The 15,054-nt window shown below is 37.6% G+C and overlaps 1 long non-coding RNA gene across 4 annotated transcripts in view; it reads right to left on the bottom strand.

The window, feature by feature from the left end:
- The window catches only part of LOC135182940 (uncharacterized), a 71,271-nt gene that overhangs the window by 39,423 nt on the left and 16,794 nt on the right, over window positions 1-15,054 (bottom strand). For 3 of the 4 annotated variants that reach the window (XR_010305359.1, XR_010305356.1, XR_010305357.1), the window contains exon 1: window positions 1,462-1,561. The exons of the other annotated variant lie outside the window; for it this stretch is intronic. This is a non-coding gene — a long non-coding RNA (uncharacterized LOC135182940). Of the gene's footprint in view, window positions 1-1,461; window positions 1,562-15,054 lie in introns of those variants that run through there. 4 annotated transcript variants of the gene reach the window in all.

The raw sequence follows: 15,054 nt of genomic DNA, 5'->3' as shown, positions 1-15,054 counted from the left end.
AGTACATTCCAGTTCTCTCCCACAGTTTACATTGATGTCTTCCTGCTATGTCCTAACTGAGTTAGACTGAAAATGGGATACCATAGTCTAATGCATTATGAGAAATTACATCAATAGTTGCTTACATTTATAGGTTGTCTAAATACTGGCAAATGAGGATAAAGCTCACCAAAACAGCTCACCTGATGACATTCCAAGAATTTAAAATATATACATAATTCATTCTCCTTCTGACTTTCTTTCAGCTGTACTTCACACTAAAATATAACTCTTTCAGTTACAGAACTCTAAGAATTGACTCTTCCATGCAGCAAATAAACCTGGCTTTAAAGGCTAAATAGTTGTTTAATACAAGCATCAATTTAAATCTGATTTGGCATCAATCACTCTCCTCAGTTTTGATGAACCAGAAATTCTGAGAATATTTTACCATAAAAACAATGTAGTGTGATATTCCTGAAAAAAAAGGTCCTGGGGTCATGTCAAAATAACTTGACAATTTGCTCTTAGGACCAGTGAAGAACTGGAGACCCTGAGGACAGGGCAGGGCTTCTTTCACACTGCTCCCTGGGCACTGAAACCATGCTTCACACAAGCTGCACTGCAAGACTGCAGGGAGCCAGAAACCTCACACCCCAGACATTAACATAATTTCACACTGAAGTACAGCAGGATTCAGGGCTGCCCCCTTGATCACTCCATTCCTTGTGGATTTTAATACAGCACATTCAGGGCCCACACCTCTGGAGCAGACCTGTCATGGGAAACTCCCATGGGCTATGACACAGAGTTTCTATTGTCAAACTCAACCCAGTAGTTTCATCCAGCAAAGGACATTATGACCAATTTTATTTTATCAGAAATTTTTCTACCAGCTCTTAACAATTCCTTAGCAATAGGTACATTCAAAGAAAAACAACTCCAAACTACAAGCAGCTGCAGCACACTCAGTTAATGAACAGTCTGCCCAAGCTGTGGTAGCTAATGGATTGTTCATTGACAACACCTGGGCACTGACCAGCTACGAAGCTGTCCTGGGCAGAACATTTGCAAATTTCCTTGAGCAGATATCAGTAATTAGCTTTTTGTCAGAACCCAGTGCTGTGTGGTGCATGGAAATCAATAACAATTTCCACAAAAACATTTCTATGATATAAACATGGAAAAGGAAAAAAACCAAGCTGTCTCAGTTCTAATTTAAATTCCCAGAGACTCAAATATATTTGATAGAACCAATAACAATTTATAGAGTGCCCTTCCCTCTTTCCCCTTCTTTCCCAAAAGAAAGGAATTAAACATACTGAGACAAAAGGTAAGCACACCCAAATAAATAATCTCACTCCAATTTGGAAGTTAAAAGAAGAATAAAAAAGAAGTTTAACAATAAATTAAAAAGGTATCTTAAGTAGGGAAGTTTCAAAGGTATAGAGAAGGGAAAACAAATACAAAATGTATACATACAAGCAGCTTTGTGATGGCAATGGGTTCGTCCGCCTCGTGGGTGATGGCCACGTGGTAAAACGAAGTGAACCAGGCACAGGACTGGGGTGCTGGTAAGCAGGGAGACACGGAGCACAGAGAGAGCAAGAAATTCTCCCTGCTTTTATAGACCTTTAGACAGGAAGGGGGAGTGAGCTAATCATGAATCACCTGGTGGTGTTCAGACCCAACCCTGGGGAGGAGTCCAGAACAGCTAGGGTCAGGTTCACTGCCCCTGGAGGGTTAACCCTGTACACCAAGCAAAACCATAACTTTGTTTGCATGTAAAAATTCTTGGAAATTGAGTCACAATTTGCCTTTTTTGGCTTTTTCTAATGAAAGGAAAAGAAGTTGCACTTAATCATGCATTTCCAAAAGGAATCTTCAAGTATTTTTAATTAATTAGGAATAGTCTAACAAGATTCTTCATTTGGCTCTAATCTGGTTCTTGGGGTCTGGAAACACAACAGAGGATGTCAAATGGAATGTCATGTGGCAAAATTATTGTGCCCACTAAACAGTCAATCTCTTGACCATTATACTGAGCCATTCAAATATAAATATCTTCTCTTCCTATACTCCCACTTCAGTAGGGATCAATGTATGTTAAGCACATAAATCTATGACAGACAGATTGTGTGAGAGATTACCTAAAAATAAAAGCATCTGATGTGCACATCAAGAATATGTGTTTCTCTTAAGCTGAAAGATGTGTGATCCTTCTGTTTCCATTACTCTGTCCTATGGAAACAGGCTGGATTATTTTAATCTTCTGCTCTCTGGAGGTTTTTGACAGCTCCAGTCAAAATGCAAAATGAGGTTTTCTTGCAATTGTTTTCTTAGAAACAACTTCTGTGTCTTCTACAGCTCGAGTTTCAAAGGTCTGAACACTGACACAACTATTAGCAAGCAATGATTATTCTGATGCACAATGACTTTAGAAGATGTCTTTCTGGTCACTTTCAATATAATCAAGAATTAACCATTCACAAGAAGGCATTTCTAACAGTTGTAATTCTAGATTGAAGAGGTGCTTTCTATACAACAGAACACTCATGTACAATGCATGGCCTACATATCTGGCCACCATCAGGTGTGTACACCCCCAAAAAAAAACAGAAAATAAAAAAGAAATCAACAAACTATCCCTGCATATTCCATTCAATTCATCTTTTTGCCATATATACTTAACCACAAAGCAGTGTTATGTCTGCAGCAAATAATGCATTTGTTGGGTTTGAGTCTTATATACAACATAAATATCTACCAGCAGCAATTTTAGTATCTGCATCACAAAAATGTCTTGAATTAACAACAAGTCTTCACATAGATTGCTAATTAATGGCTCTATTTTTGCTGTATGCAATATATATACACATACACACAGTTATTTTATACTATCTTTTAATTGCAATGTTATGTTCCAGTATAATGATTTCAACATTTAACTAGACTCATGCTGATGGCCATGGAAAGCTGAAATATAGCAATAAATATTCTATATTGTTATATATGTTAGGAGGAAGTTCTTCCCAGAGAGAGTGATTTGCCATTGGAATGGGCTGCCCAGGGAGATGGTGGAGTCACCATCCCTGGAGGTATTCAAGAAAAGACTGGATGAGGCACTTAGTGCCATGGTCTAGTTGACTGGCTAGGGCTGGGTGCTAGGTTGCACTGGATGATCTTGGAGGTCTCTTCCAACCTGGTTGATTCTATGATTCTATGATATTTTTTCACCAAAACTTATGATACTGAGACATAGTAAGGTAGAGAGACAGAAAATGCAATATTCTGAGGAAACTAAACTGAGATATACACAGTAAGGTTTAGGTAACAAAATATTCAGGTGAAACAATGGCAAGAATTTGTGAAGCCTCTTAGGCAAGGAGACCATATCACCATCAATCCTTTTTGAACACTGTCCCATTGACTACTTAATGCATTAAAAATGTCTAATCAAGAACATCTATATGCTAAAGTGTTGTGCAATGAGACAACTTTCCTTTTTTAATTTGTACTTTAAAAATCATAACCATGTTCTTGGTCTAATGCTGAAGACTGGAGCAGCACTAAATCCCTCTTACATTATCTACATCAAACGTATTTTGGTGGCTCATCTGAGAAAACACTTTTCTTGCTTTATGAAATGCTGAGCTCTGCATCTGTCTCTGCCATACCAACCAAGGCAGGATTACATGGGATTAAGCCACCAGACACGGGACCAGTGCCTTGTAAATTGTAGATAAATTTTGTCATCTTGGGGCTTCAATGCATCAATTATACACATATGTACAATTTTAAACGTAATGTTCTTGGTGAAACCTGACACCTGCATACCTATCCTGTGGACAGGTTGAGAAATCAGAGCCAAGGAGCCAGTTTTACTTTAAAGCTTGTAAAAGAAGCATTCTACAATAGTGCACTTTCTTATCAATCCCTGTATGTATGTGTATATATATCTATATTCCAGAATAGAACATGGATATTTCTACTAAAAAGACAATATGTCACAAAGGATACTTTTCACTAAACATTCCTGCAATCCCTTTCACTGTCAGTAAATGCTTTTTATCCCAACTTTCTTTTCAAATTGGTTCGGCTATCAATCAGACCTGTATTAAGTAGGATATAACTTTCATATGAGCCTGAAGATAGCTTTCATATATAAGGTTATATTTCTTCCTTTATGCACATTATTTAAATTAGAAAAATCCATTTAAAAATATCATGGTGTAGCATAATTACAAGTATACTTTATCCTTATTTGATTGATGGAAGTAGTTAGAAACTTCTCATAATCATAACATTAGTAAGGGCTTTGTGTCTTTCAATTTGACATCACATCACACAATTATATTGGATTTTATGATACATGAGGTGAACATAAACCAGTCCTGTAGTGTTCCATGGCATTCAATGTAGAATTAGAAAGACAATTCCCTTTCATTTACAGAATTTTAATAAAGGCTTAGAGTTGCTCTACCTACAGAAAAGATAGGTACTTTCACATTTCATACGGTTGTTCAAAATTGCAAAATTAGACCTGAGAAACTACCAAATATTTCAAGCAAGTCCCAGAAAAGCCTGAAAATTCTTTCCAACAGATGAAACATTCACTAAGTTAGATTTTATTAAATCTCAGTGTCCTAAATGAGATTTGTTATAATCTCAATGTCATATATATTGCAGAACAGACTGTAAAATGATTAGGCTGCAGCTGGCATATTCTTAAGTGAAAGATTTTTGGGAGAAAACTGTTTATTGTTATGGTTTCCAGTCACTGGCACTGCAAAATTGTATGAATTATTTACCAGGAGACTTTTTAAAGTGCTTTAAACATATTTGATTCTTTGCATTTTTTTCACATGTAATAATGAGGTGAAGATTCAGGAAGAAAAATAAATCTCTTTTTAAAAAAAAAATGTTTAGTGCAAAGAGTAATGTAACAACTTTTTAAAAATAAAATGAAGGCACCAATAATGTGTTTGGATGTGCAGAGCTCTCTGTGATCAAAACAACATTATTGTGATTAGTGGCTACAATGTTCATGATAGAATCACAGAATGCTAGAGGTTGGAAGGGACCTCCAGGGACCATCTAGTCCAACCCCCCTGCAAAGCAGGACCACTTAGGGCTGGTTATACAGGAGCCTTTGTTCTACTTTTGTATCCATAAAGCAGTACTTAGGTTAGGAAATAAGCTCCCCAGACCAAGTTTTCACTTGAACATTTACATTTTTAATGGAAAATATTCCTTTCCCATGCATGGATCGACAACTTCAAAGTTTCACCTTACTGTCTACTTCCACCCACAGATTTCCAACCATCACTCTTCTAGTCTGACACAGAGTCTATGAATCCAGAATAGAATTTTCTGAGATTAGTTTTGCCCCAAAATCCACATGGGAACTGTTAATTTATAGAATCCTTTTCACTTAAGGAAATCAATATGAGCATTTTTAACATTCTGGGCTCCATATTTACTACAGATCTACAACTCTCTAGGGTTGTGTTCCCAAAGTAGTAAATCATCATTTTCCTCTGTGAACTCATTAAGGTTTATTTTTATGAAGAACCCAGCTCATTTATTTATCCTAGGCTTGATCCTACATGTACTGAACACCCAACCTGAAAGAAGAAACTGAGTATCCCCACAGGTGCAAGCCTAAACACCATTATCAAGTCCACACATCGATGTAAGTGAGATAGACAAGAAAGCAAGCTACGACACAACAGTAGCACTCCTGTTACTGCTCTAGACTGTAACAGATATACAGCCACTGTCTGGAAAGTCCAAGATGAAGCAGAGGGAATCCAGCTTTTTGAGGAAAATAATGAACAGAGGAGAAAAAAAAAGCTGCCCTGTGACATCAAATGCACCCAAAATAGAATATATGTGCAAAAATTATTTTACATCTTAAAGGACCTCCACTGCGTAACAGATTCTAATGCCATTATTAGGTCCTCCTTGACAAACCTAATCTATGACAAAATGACCCTCTCAGTGGATGAGGGGAAGACTGTGTGGATGCTGTCTACTTAAGACTTTATTACATCTTTTGACACTATTTCCCACAGTATTCTCATGAAGAAACTGGCTGTTCATGGCCTAAATGGGCATACATTTTGCTGGATAAAAAACAGCTGGATGGCTGGACCCAAAGAGTTATGATGGAATTCAATCCAATAATTGGCCAGTCACAAGCAGTGTTCCTCAGAGCTCAGTATTGTTGTTAGTTCTTTTTAATATCTTCATTGGTGATCTGGATGAGGAAAAGAAGTAGCCCCTCAGTAAGTCTGCAGACAATACCAGGTTAGGTTGGAGCACTGATTTGCGCAAGGGTAAGGAGACGCTTCAAAGGAATCTGGACAAGATGGATATATAGGCTGAGGCCAACCATATGAGGCTCAACAAGGCCAAGTGCCAGCTTCTGCCACGGGGCTTGGGTAATAGTGGCTTGAAAGCTGTCCATCAGAAAAGGACCTGGAGGTGCTGCTTGAGACCCAGCTGAATATGACCCAGGAATGTGATCAGGTGGCCAAGAAGGCCAACAGCATCCTGGCTTGTATTAGAAACAGCATGGACAGCAGGATTAGGGAAGTGATTTTGTCCCTGTATAAGCACTGATGAGGCCACACGTCAAATGCTCTGTTCAGTTTTGGGCCACTCAGTCCAAGAACAGTGAGGTATTGAAGCATGCCCAAAAGGCAGTGAAGCTGGTGAGGGGTCTAGAGCATAAGACTGAGAGATTTAAAAAAATCTTGGAAACAGAGGAGGAAAACAGCACTGATTGTAAAGCCAAATAAAAAGTAGTGTTTTGAACAACTTCTGTTTTCTTAGTCAGCTCACACATCAGAACAGCTATAGCCCTGATGCCATATGGCATGTCTGCCACTGAAATTTGATGTCCAGATTGATGTGTCTCTGTTCATCATTTATTACACATAATTACCATTTCTACTTGATCACTTGTGTGCACAAAAGATAGTGGCAGAGATGGTGTTTCAAGTTCCTAACTACTATAACATGTTAACATTAAATAAGTAGGATAATACAGAATACTTCTTTTAAATCACACAGGTATCACTATCTCTGCATACCTTGATATGCAGCTGTCCTCAACAAAATCACATGGGATTGCATTCTTGGTTTAAGTCACACAACTGAATATATTGTTCAACTAACAGATGCGTGCAGGATTTGCCCCAGAGCAAAAACAGCACATGAATATTACTTTTCACTGTGAGCAACAACTGCAAACACCTGAGATTAACGGAGCTGTACAAACACATGTAAGAGGTATTGAAACAAAAAGGGCTGTATCATGCAGTTCCAATGGCAAAGATAATCGAGAGAAATGCAATTACTTTATTTATGTTTTAAAAAGGGATTAGTTTAAGATACCCCTCCAAAATGTCAAACTTCTCTACACATGAGAGCTAGCATGTGGGAGGAAAGAAATAGTGTTTGGGAATGGTGTAAATTTCATCATCCTTAGCATCAGCCTTGCTATCATGCTTAATATGACACTATGATTACACTTTTATTCACTCTAGAATATGTCTGTATGTAAAAAAGGCACAAATACTCAGGTTAAAGTTACCTATACAGTAACTGTTGATCAAAGTTAACTATTGCTATGTGCAAGAAAAATCCACCCACAGCAAGACATCTGGATTTCTGGAAGCAGACATATTATAAATTACAGTCTTAATCACAAAATTAAACTACTTCACATTTCAAGTTTCCTGTCATGAGATATAATTTGGAAGGCCATTTTTAAATTTGCCAAGATTCAGCTTTGACATAAATATGGAAATAACAGACCCAGCATTTTGTCACTGTCTGCAGCTTCAGAGTCCTTTCAGCACAAACAGGTGAACTGCCCTGAAATACAATCTCCCTCTGCCACGCTGATGGATTTTCATCAGATTTCATCTCCAAGAGCATCTTTGTCATTTTCAGATAAGTTTCAATTTCATTTCTCACCTTGATAGACTATGGAAACAACATTTCTGGGTGGTGTCATGAAGATAAAACTGGCAGTGTTTGTCTTGCCAGTTGGTGGTTCTTCTGCTTTGTTTGTTCTAAATAAACATACAGGACTCATCAAACATCAACCTGAAATACAAGCTAAAAGCCTTCTCAATTTATTATACAGAAAGATCACAAATTCACATTTTGTTTGTCAAAAAGCATTAATGTTGTACACAGAGGAAGAGAAAAAAAGGACAAACATAAATCAAATAAGTTTTAAAGGAAACAGTGTGAATCTACATCCTCAAGTACTGTAGGCAATAGGAGTAAAAACTCAAAATCGTAAGTCAGCCCATGGGTACATCCAGGGAGTACCTGAAGTTCATACATGATTCATTTTTCAATGTGGAATTTCTGAACATGCCACAGTTCTGCAGAATGTTTCCAGTATGAGCAGAGTGGTGCATACCTCTATATGAATTAATTTCACCCATTCTCAGGAGTGATGGAATTCTGTCTCTCATTGTGTGGATTTTCCCTATGGGCAATCCAGGAGGTCTGCTTTTTTCAAGGTTGATAATTAGAAAACGTGGTCAGAAAAATAATGTGCCACTACCATTTTTAGAACATTTCCCTCTTGAAAAAAAGGGCTGGAGAATCCTCTGCCCTACTGCTGTGGAACTGCTCGCTGACCTTACAGATTACCCAGTCCTCCTTGCATCCCAACAAACATTTCTAAATCCTCAGGCTTCCCTCTCCCCTCACTGCCATCATGACACACAGAATATTGCTGACAGGTTGCTTTTTATTCTGTTCAGTTACAAACAATATCTCTTCAACTTCCAAATCTAAACACTAGCCCACTGCAGCTAGTGGTGGCTGCAATCAGCTTCATTCATTAACCCTTTTCTGAAACATACATGCTTTGTATCAAATAGTAATGATGCTTACTACTGACTTCAGACAAGCATTACCATTTTAGTTGATGTTGTCTATTCCAAGGGGTCTAGAGTAATTCTTTTCTAGAATCAGTGTAGTTTCTGAAATTACAAGTTACACATTGTAAGCTACTCAGAAAATGTTTTCCCACTGTTTAGCTAATTGTCAGAAAACAACTGTGTTAGTGTAGCTGATCCCTAACATGTAAAAGTCCACATGAAAAAGATTTTAATGGAACAAAGAAATAAAAGGCTAGTTATTATTTATTTTTCAATATGCTTGACAAGCAGTCTTTGCATCCCATCAAGTAAATCACAGGTGATTTGACTTTGGAAATTCATAGAGATAGGAAATACATAAATCAGGCTGCGTTATCCACCAGCGACAACCATAAAGTTTCATGATACGTAAGCTGTTCAGGTTTAGGACCAGTGGAGTTCATAGTTCATTTTTTTAATTCACAGTCTACAAGTTCCTGTAGACTTGGCTGGTTACATTATGTTTGTAGGAGAATTAGGAAGAAAATAATTTTCAAATTTTGATTTTCATTTAAAAAATTATTTTCCCAAAGAAAACCAAATGGAATGAACACTAAAAGGTTTCAATTAATACTGATTAATTGAGTCTGACTCTCCTAAGGTCTCAGTGGAGTATTTGAATCATTTGCATAATTAAATTTTCATAGCTATGTTGTTTAAGGATTTATTGTGTAACTTGCACTCTATTACAAAGTAAAACTTAATTTTATCAGGAGTGTAGGGGGGAAAATATCAACTTACGAAATGAAAGAAGATAATCCTAGAGAACTGCATCAACCAAGGAGTTACAAGTCATGCACAAAGCAAGGCCAAGTATAATCCCTAATTTGTGATACAGAAGCAGAACCAGAAGAGAAAGAAACATCTCTTCTTCAATTCCAGAGCACAGACAAATTGCAAAACCCCACAAATCTGCTCAGTTTCACTGACAATAAATTAAGACATAGGTATTGTCATCTCAATTTAGACAGCAAAATGTCAAAAGTGTACAGCACTGGCACCTTGAAGCAACTGCAGGCAAGCTAATGAAGGTTGCCTAATTGAGCCAGTGGCAGAATTGTATGGATAGACTTCATGCTACAGCACCCATCAGAATCCAGATAAAATAGAATAGGTAATCATAAAATGGAGTAGGTAATCCTGTGGTAGGTAGTTCTTAAACATTTCATGACTTAGAAAAGAAACAAACTAACCAGCTGCACACCATGCTAGACTATATTCATAGACACTGTAACTGTCATTTTCTTTCATTCCTTCCCCAAACGTGTCTTAACCTGCAGCTATTTCTTGCAGGCACAAGAGCACACACACACAACTTTACATCACACAACAGTCTGTTACCAAAATACCATTCAAGCAGCACTTATAGCCCTCAAACTTTAGGCAAGGACTGATGTGTTCATGGCCAACATCACTTTCCATATGACATGAATTATATATGTTGCATAAAAGGAGCCATGTAAGTGCACATTCACAAGACCAAGTAGCAGATGGTAAAACCAGATTGTCCTCCTCCTTCACATTTTCATATCATCTAATATAGCAGGGCTTTGACTTCAGTCAAGGTATCACTCTGAAATAAGAGTCAATGGGATACAAATTAAATAACTGACTAAAGAAACACTCCCTTAGCTATCCTTCATACAGTGAATGATGTTGTTTGGTACCTGTATAGGAGTTTAATATTCTGGAAAGCAGTAACTACTTCAGAAGATTGCACATCTGGGAACAGATGTCATCTACATCAGCACAGCCTACTATATTGTTATCCTGGGGTGGATTGCACTGGCTTTAGGGATTACATTTTAGATCCCAATGCCTCTGTGCTGTGTCAGAGTGAAAAACGTGTGGCTTGGCCAGTGACTTGATCTGCCTGCCTTACACCACTAGCAGCTTTTTTTTTGCTTTAGTAATATCCAAAACATGCAGTTTTCCAACAGCATTGGGTGGAATAAGAGAGGCAATACCATTCTGAGTTACGTCTATTTATACACCACCACGCTGCTCCAGGGCTGCACTAACCCATGAGAGTTGTCATTAACAGAGAAACCTCTGCATGCACAATGGTTTACAGGCATGTACAGGCTGTGGTCTAAAGGACCTTCTTACATAAACTGACCCCATTTGGAAATGTGATGCACCTCTGTGAAAACAGTACTTAAAAGAAAAACCTGGAATCTAAGACTGTGCATTCAGTATAATTGCTTTTAGATATTCAGTGATCTCCAGAGTACTGCTGAAGATAAGAGTGACTCAAATTATGTAGTTAGTTTTTATTTTCACTGGCTCACCAACTTAGTGACACACAAAGTGAAAGCCATTGTTACCCTGCTTATCAAGTACAATCTGTAACCAGGTTTGGCCCCCAGCCCCTTTAAGTTCCAGCTACCAGCCAAAATCTCAAGACCATGAGGCTACGCAGATGAAGTGCAAACTTTGCAACAAGACAGTGGAGTCAAGGGCCATTAACTTAGACTTAGTCAACATTCCAAGTGATTTAAACCAGGAAGAAAAACAGATTTTTAACCAGGTGACTGATTTGTCTCTCTGTAAAATTAATACTTTCGCCTGAATGACATTAAAATAAACAGCACATCTCCAGATCTCTGTAAATTACTAACATTATAATGAATACACCACAGTCTGCACACTATTTATTTAAACAGAAAAAGTCTTTGATATTTTTCCAGATCTAAATCTTCTAGACAAATAACTTCTGTTAGTTTTGTCTGCAGAGACAAGGTTTATCTTACTGGTGCAAAGGAATCTCTCTGTAAAGACATTTCAGACCATCTTTCCTCTAACATCCGAATATATATATATATGCAATGCATCTTTCATGTAAATATTTAGACATTCATCCTTGGCAGAAGTTACAAAAAAACATCTAGGACATGTCTTTTGTGACTAAGATGTGGGATGACAAAGATGTGTAAAAGAAGGGGGGAATAAAACACAAGATGTGAAATATCACATTAGCCAGAAACATTGACTCTGTCATAGGTCTTTATCTCCCTACAGTACATATAAGGTAACAAACTACTGCAGTTCCTCAATAAAACCATCCCTTTGATTTGGGCCTCCTTTCTCCCATTTTTAGTACCCTCAGATAATCTTAACTGGCAGTTTAAGTAGAAGGTCATGTTCAATAGATTCTATCATTTTTAATAGTGCCTAAATAATTACTTGAGCTGCTACTGGTGTTATACTTTCACTACCTTACTTGGCAACAGAGTGATCTCCTCAGAACAGATTTCTTGTATGAGAGTGCACTTGGTCTATATGTTTGCTTTTGTTTTGTGTTTTCCAACTTATAAAATGCAAAGCTCCATGCGGATTTTGCTGGGTACAAAGATTGATGCCTAGAAGTCAGAATGGCCATTTCACGTGCTGACAACAGCAAATGGAATAAACTGCATACTGATCTCTCCTTTTTAAAATAAAACTTAGTGAAATTAGTCACTACCTTTGAATCAGTCTTAAACTGTGGGGGGAAAAAAAGAAAGGGGAAGTGAGGGTGTTGTTGCTCATCCAAACCAGAAGCAATCTTTAAAATATCATGGCTTGAGTATTCCATCCCTTCATGCTTTATCCAGGGGAGGAACAGTTCAAAAACCAAATCAGAACATAGTCTTGTTGGTTACATTTTAAAGAAACGTTGTCATGATACTTTGCCCCAGAAATACACTTGCAGGACAATCACACTGTTGGCATTGCTTTGCAGAGGCCTACAGGTTGTTAAAAAACAGAATCATATTCATGAATGAAGCTGGCTGGGATCATCTTTAACTTCCTATAAAATGTAATATTAAAAAAATTGTCTGTTTTTTTCTAACTGGTACCACCATTATGACCTTGGGGCCACTTACAGTATCTCTATTTCCACATTTTATTGCCCCTGAAAGAAGTCTAATATCATAGAAACATAAAAAATGAGTAACTGCTGTAATATCAGGAGATCTGCTCCTGTTACTCTGCAGCTAAATAAGTTTTAAGATGGAAAGAGATGGTGCTATATTTTGATCCAAATATATATCTGAAATTCATCATTGCTTTCCCCAGAAGAGGAGCTATAGCATTTTATTCCATGATGGACACTCTGGGGGGGTGTGGGTGGAAGGGTGCAGCTGTCTTGTGTAAGCCCAAGGAACAGATATACTAAACATAAATATACCTGATACTGTGTAGAGGAGGGTAAACCTGTGCAAAACTGCTTTTGATATTGCTCTGTTACTGCTACAATTTTCCAGGCAATAACAGAGGCTCATACAGGTAACACTACATTTACTACTAAATTCAGTATTTTGTTTTCCTGTTTATTAAAGTATTGTACTCTTCTTTCAAACAGAATAAGAAAAATAAATTAGTCACATTATTATTCTGACATAAAAAAGATCAAATTGCTCTCAGGCTTCTTTTATCTTTTCTATTTCAATCGATCTTAGAAGTGGAAAAATTCCCCACACGCCGTTTCCTGGCACAGCTTGAAAAGTTCAGAAATATGAAATTCAGGATATTTTAGCAACTAGAAATTCAAACCTGTCAATTAGAAACTATTAATGATAGAAAACTCCATAAATACTGTTTTGAGACATGCTTCTGAGAAATCTGAGAGTGATCGGTCAAGGGTTTGTAAACTTAACCTTCCCTGAAGGAAGTTTCATAGAAACAAAACCAATTTTGTATGCAAGTTGGCAGAGAATAAGTCACTGCTACCTACTGCACTGAAGGAAATGTGTGGGAAGCTTTCCAGCATGACACGAAAAATCTGCCTCAGTATGCAGTTTCCAGCAAATGATTGTGAGCTGCTTGTGTCCAGACAAGGTGCCTTTCACATTTATCATCAAAACCTCTGCAAAGTTTCAAGTGCAGAGCAAAAACAAAGTTTTATCCAGTGCTGGGCTTGCTCAAGATGGTCAGCAACACAATTTTACCTCTGTGAAGGCTCATGGCTCTACCAGATCTCAGAGAGAAAAGTATGCAGAAAACCAATGTCTACCTGACATTAAAATTATTTACATTTCACCATACAAAAGATAACTTCTAGAATGAGAACTCCCTGCACTTAACAGAGAACTCAGAATTGGTTCATAGCTCCTTGAAACCTGAGGCCTGAAGAACCAGTCTGACAGGGAGTTAATTAGACACTGCAAAGGTAATACAGGCCCAGGATTTTGCTATTCAATGCAAGCTTTCCAATCAGAAGTTAAATACATTAAACAGCAAGCAAAGAAAAGTCACAGTGAGACTTCTTCTGTACATACAGTAGCCATTATGTGGCCAATATGTATTCCTCACTTTCTGCAGATATGCAGAGGAATGAGCATGAAAGGATGGAGTAGTAGAATGTTAGCTGATATTCAGTATTTCCATTGGTTCATTTAGTAGACAGTATAGATCCATCTTTTCCAACCAAAACTATTCTAGGATTCTCCAATAACTGCCACTGGCATTTAGTGTTTCTGCATAGGTTCCACTATCAGTAAGATGTAGAAGCAAGAGACCAATAAAGTACAATGAAATAAAAGTCTTTTCCCTGACTGAGCAGCAAGGAAAAACCTTCAAGAGGAAAAGAGAATTACCATATGCTTTTATAGTGCAATCTGAGAACAGAAGCAATGAAATCCCTCCAGCTTACTGCTGAAGTGACAAGCCTCCTTGGCATCCAGCTGGAACAGACACTGTAGAGATGGGGACACTGAAATGCTGGAAATTAAGTCTCAGATTTCATTTCCTGATTTTCCAAGGGGGGTGGGGAGATCATAAATCTAGAGTGTTCTTTAAGGAACAGTTGATAGTAGAAAAGCCAGTGTTCAATCATCTGGAATTCAGTAAACCAAATGGCTCATATCAGACATATGTAAAGTGTGGAGGACATAAAAATGAAGACCATGTCTGAAAACAGTAATTTCACTCATTTGTCCAAAGCTGAGTATTAAATTAATACACGAGAATAGCATTCTTCAGTTCCCCTGTTGCTGAAATTACTTTTTTGCCAGTAATAGAAAAGGCAGAGAAGGATTCAGTAACACATTTTTGTGACCACAAACACATCACCCAAGTAGAACTAGCAGCAGTAATTGGTATGTGCTCTTTGGTTAAAGTTCATCACCTGTTTCTG

Source organism: Pogoniulus pusillus, chromosome 17 (genome assembly GCF_015220805.1).
Source record: "Pogoniulus pusillus isolate bPogPus1 chromosome 17, bPogPus1.pri, whole genome shotgun sequence".
In the NCBI taxonomy this organism is placed as follows: Eukaryota; Metazoa; Chordata; class Aves; order Piciformes; family Lybiidae; genus Pogoniulus; species Pogoniulus pusillus.
This window is presented reverse-complemented; position numbering and strand designations above follow the sequence as displayed.